This window comes from Myotis myotis, unplaced genomic scaffold (assembly GCF_014108235.1).
Source record: "Myotis myotis isolate mMyoMyo1 unplaced genomic scaffold, mMyoMyo1.p scaffold_m19_p_4, whole genome shotgun sequence".
Taxonomy (NCBI): domain Eukaryota; kingdom Metazoa; phylum Chordata; class Mammalia; order Chiroptera; family Vespertilionidae; genus Myotis; species Myotis myotis.
The window spans coordinates 49,092,908-49,107,498 of NW_023416346.1; the positions used below are offsets into that span (position 1 = coordinate 49,092,908).

Genomic DNA, 14,591 nt, shown 5'->3' on the forward strand with positions numbered 1-14,591 from the left:
TCCTCATCACACCCTACCCCTGTACCCACCACACCAGAGCATGAGACCACAGCCCTCATTGTTATCTTGAATAACATCTCATTTTTCTGTAAATGTTAATTGTTAACTATTTTATACCCACCTATGTAAAAGAAGTATTTGTCTCTCCATTTTACTTTTTATCCAATCTCAGAGATCTCCCCTGGCCCAGGCTGGGGGACCTAAAGCCACGCGCCCCACCTGACGGGGCTTGATGGGGGTGGGGCCAGCCGGGTCTGGATCTCGCCCAATAGGGGTGGGGCCGGCCAGGTCTGGGTCTCATGTGATTTTGAGGCACACGCGGGTGGGCAGGGACTTGACTCTGGGTCCCGCATAATGCCCCAGACTCTGACAGGAGGAAGATTTTCATGTCCAACTGCCTGATTGTGCCCACACTTTTAACAGATAACAGCTCCATTGTTGTTTCTTTCTTATGCTTAAAACCATTGGAATTAGTAGGTATTCAAAGTGTGTATACATTTTGGGGGGACACCCTGTATATCTCTAGTCAGCAGTGAAAGAAACCAACAGCAGATTTGGAACCCCCAGACAGAGAACCTTGCTCACTCCCCACATGTCTCCCCACTTCACTTTCCACCTTCGTGGGCAGCAGGAGAATCAACGTTTTCTCTCATTAATTCGGAAAAGCACGTCCTGTCACCCGCTGCCCAGCAGGAGTGTGCTAGGCCCCAAGCAAGCGAGGCTCAGTCAGGGCAGCCTTCGCTCACGGGTGCTGGCACCCAAAGTGCACATTCCTCCTCTACAGTAGCCCCGACTATCCCACTGTTTCACTGAGAGGACAGAATTCCTCTCCGCCTCTGGGTTCTTGATCTTGAATGCTGACCGAAGGCACCTCAGCGAGGGCCGCCCGCGCCCACCAGGTGTGTCTGTCTGCATCTGCTCCCGCCTCAGCACCTGCATTAACCCCCCAGAGGTGATCTCGTAGCTGCACTGGCCTCCGTGGTAACAGGGCATCACCACTCCGCCCTCTCACTGTCATCTCACAGGCGCCCACTCTCAGCACCCAGAAACACCCAGACACTCTCCAAAGGAAGTGAGCGCATCAGAGGGGATGTGTGCACATCCTGTGGGGGTGTTAGGCATGCTGGTTTGATGGAAGTGCGGTGGAGAGGCGGGGGGGGGGGGGGGGGGGACTTGTGCACGCCTTGGTTTGCAACTGTTGCAGACGCGGGAGGGTGACAGTGTGCTGGGGGATGTTCGCATGCCAGGGGGGATGTGCACACCGGAGGCCTCTGGCTTTGCAGATCCGCAAACCCCTGTGGTGCGGCCAGGAGGACATCAGTCTGGCCCGCCACAGTGGCTGTCCCTGCGATCCTGCACCTCTGGGCCAGGAGGCGGATCTTGCGCAGCCACTCCTGGGCGCTGATGGCCTGCAGGCGCTACTTCAGCTCAGGATTATTTAAGGAGGGAAAACCTTAGAACAGTGGTTCTCAACTTTGGCTGCACATTAGAATCACCTGGGAATCTTTTTAAAATCCTGATTTCTGGGCCTCATCCTCTGGAAATTGTTTCTTTGTTATTAATGTTGTGGCCCCACCCTATAACAAAAAAACAGAATTTCCGGAGGATGAGGCCCGGAAATCAGGATTTTAAAAAGATTCCCAGGTGATTCTAATGTGCAGCCAAGGTTGGGAACCACTGCCTTAGAACATAGGCTCTTCACTTACAATAGTGTTAATATCTGTGTTTTTTTTCAAATGCTTTATTTTTACTTTGATTAAATATGTATAAAAGTATTTTTCTCAGTCACTCAGGATCCTTTTTACTCAAGTGCACAAATCTCCAACAATTCTTAATTTTGCTTTTGCCAAATCAGTTCCTAAATTTAGCATAAAATAAAATCTTCATGATATATTTTATAGCTAAAACTGAAACTTTTATATATAAAACGAGATATTTCAGAGTGCCTCTGGAATCATAAATATTTGCTCTTTCACCTTAGAAAAAGAGGTATTGCAAATGACTATGTTTGTTTAATGTGTTATTACTGTAAAGTTGATTGGGAAGAGTTGTCATCATAAGGGACACAGCCTTCTGTAAATTAATTTTGGTGTAAAATATTATTAATATAAACATTTCAGAAATTGTATGTTTTATTGGAAGTGTCTGGCAATTTGTCAGTGCCCTATCTTTTCATAATTCTGTTTTACCTTCAGAGGTAACCCTTATCAAAACTCTTATGAAGTAGCTATACAGGCACACCTCAGTTTATTGTGCTTCACAGGTGTTGTGTTTTTACAAATGGAAAGCAAGACTCTCCTCCAGCAAAAAGATTACAACCAGTTTTATTGTGATACTTGCTTTATTATGGTTGTATATAACAGAGCTCACCATATATCTGAGGTATGCCTGTGTACTGGACTCCAATACAGAATTTCACTCCTCTCTATTATGAAAGAATTGACAATAGAAATAAATTAACCACTGCTATTAAATTTCTTAATGTTCTTGTGCTACTCTAAAGCAGGGATGGGGAACCATTTTTCTACCAAGGGCCATTTGGATATTTATAACATAATTTGTGGGCCATACAAAATCACCAATTTAAAAATTAGCCTGCTAGCCCTAACCGGTTTGGCTCAGTGGGTAGAGCATTGGCCTGCGGACTGAAAGGTCCCAAGTTTGATTCCGGCCAAGGGCATGTACCTTGGTTGTGGGCACATCCCCAGTAGGAGGTGTGCAGGAGGCAGCTGATCGATGTTCCTCTCTCATTGATGTTTCTAATTCTCTATCCCTCTCCCTTCTGCTCTGTGAAAAATCAATAAAATATATATTTTAAAAAAATAAAAAAATAAAAATTAGCCTGCTATATTTGGTCAAATTTAATTAACTCACCCCTAATGCCTTGGCAGGGCCAGACCAAATAATTTTGCAGGCCTTATACGGCCTGAGTGCTGGACATTCCCAACTCCTGCTCTAAGCTTGCCTAAAGGCTGTACTATAAACTACAGGACAGAGTTTATATTTTCAACAAAGAAGAACAATCTCAGAGCCTCATGGAAAAGGACATAACATGCTTGCCACTTCAAAGAATAAACTTTGGAGTTCAGACACCTGAGTTGATATCACTTAGATAACTTTCAGGTGGCACCAATGGGATGAGGCAGTATTACCAGGAATCTTTTTGATCCAATGAAAGGTGCAGAGTAATATAGAATCAGATAACCAGGAGGATGTGCTAGACCAGTGGTTCTCAACCTTGGCTGCACATTAGAATCACCTGGGAATCTTTTTTAAAATCCTGATTTCTGGACCTCATCCTCTGGAAATTCTGTTTCGTTGTTATGGGGTGGGGCCACAACATTAGTAACAAAGAAACAGAATTTCCGGAGGATGAGGCCCAGAAATCAGGATTTTAAAAAGATTCCCAGGTGATTCTAATGTGCAGCCAAGGTTGAGAACCACTGTGCTAGACAATGGTTAGCCTTCCATAAGATACCCAATAATTCTTTTTTTTCTACCCCCTTCCAAAGTATTTACAGTTTTTGATGACATGTGAAACTGATTATTTCTGACTTGCATTTTAGAAGAAATATCATATATACTTGCCCAGATAAAATAAACATGTAACTATTGCTTAGAATCTAAGGAAAATAAAGTAGCATTAGTTAACTAGATGAAAAGGGTGGTTTCCTAATGATTTTATATAACAATATCTATTTTATTTTCTTACTTAAATAATCCAGAAGGAAATTGTAATGAAAGTATAACATTAATTTATTCATATTAATTTTATATATTTTTTGTTTCTGCTCTTGGTAATTTTTCTGCCTCCTCATCAATGTGGCTAATTAATCCTTCAAGATTCAGCAGAGGTGGAATTTCCCAAAGGAAGCCTAATAAGGTATGCCCAATGTTTATGAATACTACTCTTTACCTAGCTCTGTCATAATTCTTGGTGTTTAAATAACCTATGTACTTTTTTCTTCCTCTGGATAGTAAAATCCTAAAGGCAGAGATCATCTAAGTCATCTGTGAATTCCCATCATTTAGTGCTTCCATAGAACCTAGACCAGTGATGGCGAACCTATGACACGCGTGTCAGAGGTGACATACGAACTCATTTTTTTGGTTGATTTTTCTTTGTTAAATGGCATTTAAATATATAAAATAAATAGCAAAAATATAAGTCTTTGTTTTACTATGGTTGCAAATATCAAAAAATTTCTATATGTGACACAGCACCAGAGTTAAGTTAGGGTTTTTCAAAATGCTGACATGCCGAGCTCAAAAGGTTCACCATCACTGACCTAGACAATACTCAATTAATGTTTATTGTACTAAAAAATGTTAAATTATTAGGTACCAACTAAGCAGTATGGGAAATGCAAAGATAAATAAAACGTGTTTCCTTTTCTATTCCAACAACAATTGTTTTTCATAGGCTTATCAATGTTTTGTGGGCTTTTAGAATTAAGAAACCATGGAATCCATTCTTTTTATCTTATGAACAGGAAACAGGTTCAAATAAGACTGTGAATTTTCCCAAGTATAATAGCAAGCTAATAATAATAGCAGAACTAAGGACTGAACCCAGCCATCCTGTCAAGTGCTCTCCTATACTATGCTGACCTATCTTTTAACAATGAGCCTACAGGAATGACATCTGCATTATAATATAAAGCATTAAGAGCAATATAATTTTGCCCTGGCTGGTTTGCCTCAGGGTTAGAGCATGGGCCTGTGAACCAAAGGGTCATGGGTTTGATTTTCAATCAAGGGCATGTACATTGGTTGCAGGTCTGGGGTTCTCATGGGAGGCAACCAATCTATGAGTCTCTCTCACATCTGTTTCTCTCTCCCACTTCTTCCTCTCTTCCACTCTTTAAAAAATCAATGGGGGGAAAAATATCCTCCGTGGAACCAAGATGGCGGCATAGGGAAGTGCCTTTACTTGCTGCCTTCCACAACCACATCAAAATTACAATTAAAATTCAGAACAGCTATCATCCAGAACCTCTGGAAAGCTGGCTGAATGGAAGTAATACAACTAGAGAAATAAAGAAGAAAGCACAATGAGACTGGTAGGAGGTGTGGAGGCATGGAATTGGCTGGTCTGGCACCCAGGTGTGCCACTTTTTTTAATGGGGAGGGAGATTGCCTCTGCGGAGGCCACTCGGAGGAGTGAGGAGTCCCAGTCCCACACTAGACCCCCAGCCCAGATCTGGGGAAAGAAGTCCCTACTAGCAGTAAGAACTTACTGCCAGATCTGGGGAAAGAAGTCCCTACTGGCAGTAAGAACTACGGACTGTAAAAACCAGTGCAGATTGGGGCTGAGTGACGCACAGGCTGCTGGAGACCCAGATGCTCCTCTTAAAAGGCCGGCACCATGAACTGAATTTACAGGCTCCCACTTCCTCTGAGCTCCAGTGCAGGGCGAGGCTCTGGGGGACCCAGACACATACAGGGAGAAACTGGACTGTCCCTCACAGCAGTCATTACTCCCATGTAAGGACCTCCCCCATGCAGGGCAGACTGGCAGCCATTTCTGTTTGCTCCTCCCTGGTGATTCCCTGAGACCTTTCCCCACCCAATTTACAACCCCACCCAAGCTTTACACAGCGGCTTTTGCATATGAATGCTCTGTCCTTTCTCAGGCTAAAAATCTGTCAAGCTGAAGCTGGGTCAGGAATCCCCAAACCTATCAATAAAAGGGCCAAGGCCTGGCACCAGCCTGCCTTGCTTCACAGCTGGACCTCATCAGGGCACTTCCAAATCCCATACAAAGAGAAGGAATCTGAATATCTCTCTGTAGCTCCTCCTGGATGGCCACAGGCAGTGACTGACTTTGCACTTCCCTGGAGACCCAAGAGCCAGTACATCCAGGGGTCAGTGTGAGACCATACCAGATTACAACTCTTCACATCCATAAGAGACACACTCAATGGGAGACTCAGTGAGCACCAAAGCCCCACTGAAGCAAGTCCTGCTCCATAAGTGTGTCTCATGCACAGCAGCTCTCCCACTGTAGTTGCAGCTGGTCCCTACAGCCAATTGGCCTGGAGGTCAATTCCTCCCCTGTTACCAATAGCAATCAAGGCTTAACTACAACAAAACTGTGCACACAGCCCACAAATGTGTGCACCAAGAGTGTCCACCTTAGGTAATAGGGGAAGCTGAGCCACTGGGCCCTATAGGAAATCTACTACACAGGGCCACTCTATCAACTCAAGGAGACTTAGCAGCTACCCAATATATAGAAAGAGATACAGGGAAGCAGCCAAAATGCAGAGACAAAGAAGCATGTCACAAATGAAAGAAATGGAAGAAAGCAAACTACTGAATATAGAGTTCGAAACCACAGTTATAAGGTTATTCAAGAATCTTCTAGAAACCTCTGAGGAACTTAGAGAGACTTTTGAGGATCTTAGTGAGAATGCCAAACACATGGAAAAGGACCAGTCAGAAACTAATCATACACTGACTGAAATAAAGAATAGTATACTGGGATTCAACAATAGACTAGGGGATCCCAAGAATCAAGTCAAAGATTGAAATATGAGGAAGCAAAAAAGACCCAATCAGAAGAGCAAAAAGAAAAAAGAATTCAAAAATATGAAGATAGTGTAAAGAGCCTTTGGGACAACTTCAAGTGTACCAACATCCAAATTATGGGGGTGCCAGAAGAAGAGAGAGAGCAAGATATTGAAAACCTGTTTAAAGAAATAATGACAGAAAACTTCCCCTACCTGGTGAAAGAAATAGACGTACACATCCAGGAAGCACAGAGAACCCCAAACTAGAGGAATCCAAAGATGACCACACCAAGACACATCATAGTTAAAATGCCAAGGGCAAAAGACAAAGAGAGAATCTTAAAAGCAGCAAGAGAAAATTAGTTACCTATAAGAGAGTGCCCATATGACTGTGAGCTGATTTCGCAACAGAAACTATGCAGACCAGAAGGGAGTGGCAAGAAATATTCAAACTGATGAATAGTAAGAACGTACAACCAAGATTACTCTACCCAGCAAAGCTATTATTTAGAATTGAAGGTCAGATAAAGAGCTTCACAGACAAAAAGCTAAAGGAGTTCATCACTGAAGAAGAAGAAAAAGAAGAAGAAGGAGGAGGAGAAGGAGGAGGAGAAGAAAAAGAAGGTAAAGATAAAAAATAATGAACAGCAAAGTGACAACAAATACATATCTATCAACAAGTGAATCTAAAAATAAAATGAATAAAAAATCTGATGAACAGAATGGTGACTAGAATAGAATCAGCGGCATGGAAATGGAACAGACTGCATTGAGCGTCTGCCCCCTGGTGATTCTCAGAGGGAAGGTGTGTGCGCAGTGCGGGAAGAGATTAAACAAAGATCTTATAATGGATGTATGCATTACCTATGGACACAGACAATAGAGTCATGAGGGCCTGGGGTGGGGTGGGAACCAGGTGGAGGGGAGCTATGGGGGGAAAAAAGAGGGGCATTTGTAATAATCTCAACAATCCTATCTAATAATAGAGAAACATGGTAATTAACCATAACTTCGCTACCCTTCCCATTGGCTAATCAGCGAGATATGCAAATTAACTGCCAACCAAGATGGCGGCCGGAAGCCAGGCAGCTGAAGTGAACAGGAGGCTTGCTTGCTCCAGTGACTGAGGAAGCCAAGGTTCCCCGCCTGCCGCAGCCCAGCTCTGAGCTACGGATGTAACAATGTTGCAATTATAGAACCTAAACAAACCCAAGGTACCTGCTTTCAGCCAGTGCGGCCTCAGAGCTTAGAGCGGCCAGTGATGGCAACAGAGTTTCAATTATAGAATCTAAACAAACCCAGATACCTGCATTCAACTGGCAACGGCCTCAGAGCTGGAGCTGGCTCTCAGCTCCAGTGACAGCTATAGAAGGTAAATAAATCCCAGAATAAAAAAAGAAAAGAAAAAAGGAGAGGCTGGGAGCTTCAGTCGCCCACCAGCCTGAAAACAGCCCTCAGCCCCTCACCCAGACTGGCCAGGCACCCCAGTGGGGACCCCCACCCTGAAGGGGGTGTGACCAGCTCAAACAGCCATCATCCCCTCATCCAAGCTGGCCAAGTACCCAAGCGGGACCCCCATCCTGATCCGGGACACCCTTCAGGGCAAACCAGCCGGCCCCACCTATGCACCAGGCCTCTATCCTATATAGTAAACGGGTAATATGCAAACTGACCCTAACAGCTTAATGACTGGGAATGACTGATCACTATGACACACACTGACCACCAGGGGGCAGACGCTCAATGCAGAAGCTGCCCTCTGGTGGTCAGGGTGCTCTCACATGGGAGGAGCTCTGCTCAGCCACAAGCCAGGCTGATGGCTGCCAGTACAGTGGTGGTGGTGGGAGCCTCTCCTGCCTCCTCAGCAGCTCTAAGGATGTCCGACTGCAGTTTAGGCCTGCTCCCCGCTGGCAAGTGGACATCCCCCAAGGGCTGCCGGGCTGCCAGAGGGATGTCTGATTGCCATCTTAGGCCCAATCCCCTGGGGTGCGGACCTAAGCCAGCAGGTGGTCATCCCCTGAGGGTTCCCAGACTGTGAGAGGGCACAGGCCGGGCTGAGGGACCCCCCCCCCCCGAGTGCACAAATTTTTGTGTACCGGGCCTCTAGTAAAGATTAATAAAAAGAAATAGCAGGTTTACGCACACACAAAAAAAGAATAAAAATCCTCAGGTAAGAATTAAAAAAAAAAAAAAAAGCAATACGAAACAGCACCCCAAGACAGAGTGGCAGCTGTGGTGAGGTCTGAGGTGGGGGTTGCTGGGGGGGCAGTGGAGGGTGGTGGTGGTGGTGGTGGTTTGAAGGGAGGCCTTTTCCAGACTGGGGGCAGCCAGGTGCCAGGTGGGAACCTGGGGGTAACTAGGTAGGTGCTGGCGGCCAAGAGCCCCGGGGAGCTGACTGGCTGTGAGGCAGGGCGGGTCTGGCCTGTGGAAAATGCCCAACAGAGGCGAATGTCCTGTACACCAGCCCATTTTCTAGCAGCCTGAGGTGGAGCCTAGCCCAGCACAGGAACCCCTGCTCTGTGCAGGAGCTAGTTATTGGTATGGTCCTATTATTGTCCCCATTTGAAAGCTGGGGAAAAGGGCTCTGAGACTTTCCCAATAAAGTGGCAGAACTGGCTGGGGCTTGAACCAGGCCCTGCAATGCTGAAAACTGAGCATTTCTGCAGTACCATTGGCACTTAGAGCCAGTCCACAGACCTGGGTCACACTGGCTGCGTCAGGTCACTTGGGACCCCCCTTAAAAATGCAGGGCTCTGTCCTGGCCAGCTAGCTCGGTTGGTTAGAGCAGTGGTCGGCAAACTGCGGCTCGCGAGCCACACGCGGCTCTTTGGCCCCTTGAGTGTGGCTCTTCCACAAAATACCACGTGCGGCGATTGAAACTTTGTGGCCCGTGCGCAGAAGTCGGTATTTTGTGGAAGAGCCACACTCAAGGGACCAAAGAGCCGCATGTGGCTCCCGAGCTGATTTGCCGACCACTGGGTTAGAGCATCCTCCCCATAGCCAGTCAGGGCACATGAAACAATCAACCAATGAATGCATGAATGGGTGAAACAACAAATCTCTCCCTCTTCCTCTCTCTCTAAAATCAATAAATTAAAAATATATTTTAAAAAAGGGCAATATAATTTTAAAGGATGATAAACTAGAAGTTTCTTCTTAATCTTTTAAATACAGCACATTAAAGAATCCTTGAACCTAACTATTCTGTTTAGATTTATTTTTAAAAGCTTTCATTATTCTACAAAAATTTCTGTATATCCTTTTTTATTTTTCAATTACAGTTCACATTCAATATTACTTTGGATTAATTTCAGTTGTAAAGCGTAGTGGTTAGACAATCATATAAATTATGAAGTGATACTTCCAATATTCAATTACCCACCTGGCACTATACATAATTATTACTATATCCCCTATGCTGTAATTTACATCCCCATGACAAGTTCGCACCTACCAAGTTGTACTTCTCAATCCCATCACATTTTTCACCCAACCTCCCAACTTCCTCCCCATTTGGCAGCCTTCAGTTTGTTCTCTGTGTCTATGAGTATTTCTGTTTTGTTTGTTGGTATATTTTGTTGATTAGATTCCTCATATGGTATTTGTCTTTCTCTTTCTGACTTTTATTTCACTTAACATAATACCCTCTAGGTACAACCATGTTGTCTCAAATGGTAAGACTCGGATGTGAGGGCGATCTGGCTGCGACATCTGTCACCCCATTGATCGCCAGGGTTGATTCGGCTGATCTGGCTGGCTAGGCGGGTGTCCCCCTCCTCCCTCACCGATCCATGTGCGTCCCTCCCGAAGCTGCGCGCTCCGTTGAAGAGGACGACCTTCGCCCCCCCCCCCCCCCCCCAGGAGAGGACCGGTCTTCGGTCAAGGGTATACGAGTAGCTGCGCTCCCCTGCTAGAACCTCCAAACAAGCTCTCAAGGTCAAATGGTAAGACTTCATTCTCTTTATGGCTAACTAATATTTCATTGTATATGTACCACCACTTTTTATCTACTTGTCTATTGACTTGTCTTGTGTTGCTTTCATATCTTGGATATTGTAAATAACGTTGTGATAAACATATGGGTGCATGTATCTTTTCAAATTAGTGTTTTGGACTTCTTCAGATATATACACAGTAGTGGAATCACTGGGTCATAAGGCAGTTCTATTTTTAATATTTTGAGGAACCTCCATACTGTTTGCCATAGTGGCTACACCAATCAGCATTCCCGCATCCTCACCAACACTTGATGTATCTTGGTTTATTGATGATAGTCATTCTGGAAGGTGTGAGGTGATATCTTATTGTTGTTTTAATTTGCATTTCTGTGTTGGTGATGTTGAATATCTTTTCATATGTCTATTGGCCATTTTTAATGGGATTATTTGGGTTTTTTTGGTGTTGAGTTGTATGAGTGTATACGTATCAGATGTATCATTGGCAGATATTTTCTCCCATTCAGTAGGTTGTCTTTTTGTTTTGTTGATAATTTTCTTTGCTGTGCAAAAACTTTCTTAGTTGGGATGGAAGGGTGAGGTATGGCTGAGCATGGTAAGGGCTCTGAAGCCCAAGGGGGCTGAGCTGCAGTGAGGCAGCGGATCCAGCCTTTTCCACGTGGCCCACACTGGCTACCTTGGTCATGATGATCCATGCCTTCCAGGGCAGCCACTGGGACTTTTTCTTAGGCTCTGAAAGCTGGTGGTGGCCAAAATTCACATCACGAAGTCAGTGGAGGTGGAGAAGTTAGCTAATCAATTGCGTATGCCATCTCTCCCTGAAATGATGTTTGGAGATAACATTGTAACAATCCAGCATGGTTCTGCCTTGGGGATTGAGTTCAATGCTACACATGCTTTACGATGTGTAAACAACTACCAAGGAATGTTAAAGTAGCCTGTATGAAGAATGGCAGGAAGGTAGGGCAGAGGGTGAATACTTCAAGGAGGTTATTAAACCGTACCATTTGACCTCTACAAAGATTATAAGGGAATATTACCTGGAGAATCAAGTTAAAGGTTGTACCTATAACAAATCATATAGATACAGAGAAATTGAAAGCTATAGAACAGAATAAGTTTTTTGAAGAAGTTCTCCTGACTTCATGAGCATGGAGTTTCAATCTTAAAAGTGAAAAGCCTTCCAGCTTTTTCCTGCTGTTGTGATTTTTCTTGAGAATTGATGGAGTGCTTATCAGAATGAATGCATCCCAGGAATAAATACTACCTGATCATGGCATATGCTCTTATTAATGTATGGCTGAATTTCATTTGCTAATATTTTGTTGAGGATTTTTGCATATGTGTTCATCTGGGATATTGGCCTATAATTTTCTTTCTCTGTAGTGTCTTTAAAAAAAAATCTTTATTGTTGAGAGTATTACAGATGCCCTCCTTTTGCTTCCCATTGCCCCCCCTCTACCCAATTCCCACCCTGCCCCAGGCCTTCAGGACCCTATTGTATGTGTCCATAGGTACTGCATATATGCATATAAGATCTTTGTTAATCTCTTCCCTCCCCTTCCCTCCTTCCCTCTGAGATTTGTCAGTCTCTTCCAGGTTTCCATGCCTCTGGTTCTATTTTATTCAACAGTTTATTTTGTCCATCAGATTCCTTGTTCACTTATTTTGATTTTTAGGTTCAATTATTGATAGATATGTATTTATTGCTATTTATTGTTCATATTTTTTATCCTTCTTCTTCTTCATTTGGTTTTGGAATTAGGATATTGCTGGCCTAGTAAAATGAGCTTGGGAGTCTTCCTTCCTCTTGAATTTTTGGAAATAGTTTGAGAAGGATAGGTGTTAGTTCTTTGAGTGTTTGGAAAAATTAACCCGTGAAACCATTCATTTCAGGACTTTTATTTGTTGGGTAACTTTATTTTTAGTTTTTTGAGGAACCACCATATTGTTTTTTATAATGGTTGTACCAGTTTACATTCCCAACAGCAGTGAATGAGGCTTCCTTTTTCTTCACAACCTCTCTAACACTTTTTATTACCTGTCTTATTGATAATAGCCATTATAACAATGTGAGGTGGTATTCCATTGTAGTTTTGATTTGCATTTTCTTAATATCTAGTGAATTTGAACACCTTTTCATATATCTGATAGCCATTTGTATGTCTTTTTGGGAGTGGTGTCTATTTAGGTCCTTTGCCCTTTTTTAAATTGGATTGTTTGTTTGGTTATGGGAGATATTTGTCCTTCTCCAATCTGACCTTTCTGAATAGCTGTCTTTCTGGGGTATCCCCTCATCCTTACCTTGAAAATCCTTTTTGCCTTTCTCTTGTGTTGGATTCCATTTTCTGGACCTTTTATTTCTGTCAGTTTTGCTTTAACTTCCTCATTTTGGTGGACAAATATCCTCAGTAACTTCCTGAAAATATGGTACATTTCTTTAGATCTTGCATGTCTGAAAACACATTTTCTAATATCTCATCTGATTGTTAGTTCAACTGATATAGAATTCTATGTTGATGTATGTTTCCTACTGCTGTTGGAAAAAATTACCCTCAAGTTAGTGTCTCAAAACAGTGCAAATTTATTCTCTATAAGAAATCTGAATTCAGTTTCAGTGGGCTAAAGTCAAGGGGATGGAAAGGCTGGTTCTCTAGAGGTTCTAGGGGAGAATGCTTTTCCTTTCCTCTTCCAGTTTCTATAGGCCACCTGAATTCCTTGGCTCATGGGTCCTTCCTGTATCTTTAAAGCATATCATTCCAACCTATGCTTCGGTTTTCATATCTTCTTTTTCTTACATTGATCTTTCTGCCTTCCCTTTTAATTACATTGGGCCAACTCAGAAAATCTAGTATAATCACCCCCATCTCTAGGTCCTTAACTTAATCACATCTGTAAAATCCTGTTTTTTAGATAACATAGTCACAGGTCCAAGGCTGAGGAAGAGAACATCTTTGAGGGGAGGCATTATTAAACCTATGACAGTTGGAAATTATTTTCCCTCAAAATTTGTCTTCTTGATTCTAGGGATATAATTTAGAAGTTTGTTCCTAAAATTATCTGTGATGTTTTTATATATAACCAGTTTCTTCCCTCTGGAAGCTTGAACTAGTAAAATTTTCTATTTCATTTTCTAATATTTCACTGTGACGTACATTGCTGAGAATAATTTTCTCATTTATTGCTCTGGATACTTCATAGACCTTTTCAGCCTGCATGCTCATATTCTGCAGTGCTAGCAATTTTCCTTGTGTTATTTCTTTAGTAATTTTCTTCCTTTCTCCTTTGCTGTGACCTTTGCGGCGGGGTTCAGGATCTGAAGGAGGGGCTGACACACAAATGAAAATACTATATAAGAAATATGAATTTAGAAGGCATTGGGGGCCAAGTGGAGCCTCTTTCTTGAACAGACACACTGACTTCTGGCCTGGTCTGCTATTTATTTACTTGAATACACATTTGCCCTTTAGCAATGCATACAAGCATATCAAAGGTAAAGTTTGGTAAACAGTAAAAGGATTACCAGGTTAGGGAATTGCCTTGAGCCACCACTATCTCAACAGACAAGGTACTTAGTGTCAGGCCTGCTAACGCCTAAGGTCCATCAGCCTTCTGTGTTCCTGGTGCACTCTTGTGACAGTATTGGCAAGCAGTGGCTTCCCGCACTCCTTTTTCTGTCCTCTATTTCTCCAACTTCTGTAGGTCTAATTTAGCCCTCCAATACTTGATTTTTTCCCCATTTCTTTTTGTTTTACTCTCTAGGGATGCTTCTTAATTTAACTTTTTAAAATTTTCTATTGATTTTTTAGATTTCTAATACATATAATATTCTAAATTTCTAATAGCTCTTTCTCATTTCTTAAAAGTTCCATGTTTACTGCATACTGTTCTTATGTTTTGAATGCAGTATTTTTTCATATTTCTGAAGATATTATTAGTTACATATTTTGGTTCTTTTTGCTTTGATTCTTGTTGCTATTGTTTCATTTTAGAAACTTCCTGCAAATATCTAGGGATTTGGCCAGTCAAAAATGTTTAAGAGTGAGGCACAGAAGAGAAGTTCTGCCTTCATTGTTGGGACTTGGGAATAAATGAGCTTCACTGTGGAGTAACTGGGAAG

General features: G+C 42.8%; 1 pseudogene; it reads left to right on the forward strand.

Moving 5' to 3' along the window:
• The first annotated feature begins 11,154 nt into the window (after nt 1-11,154).
• LOC118653397 lies at nt 11,155-11,731 on the forward strand (annotated as a pseudogene).
• Nucleotides 11,732-14,591: the final 2,860 nt, after the last annotated feature.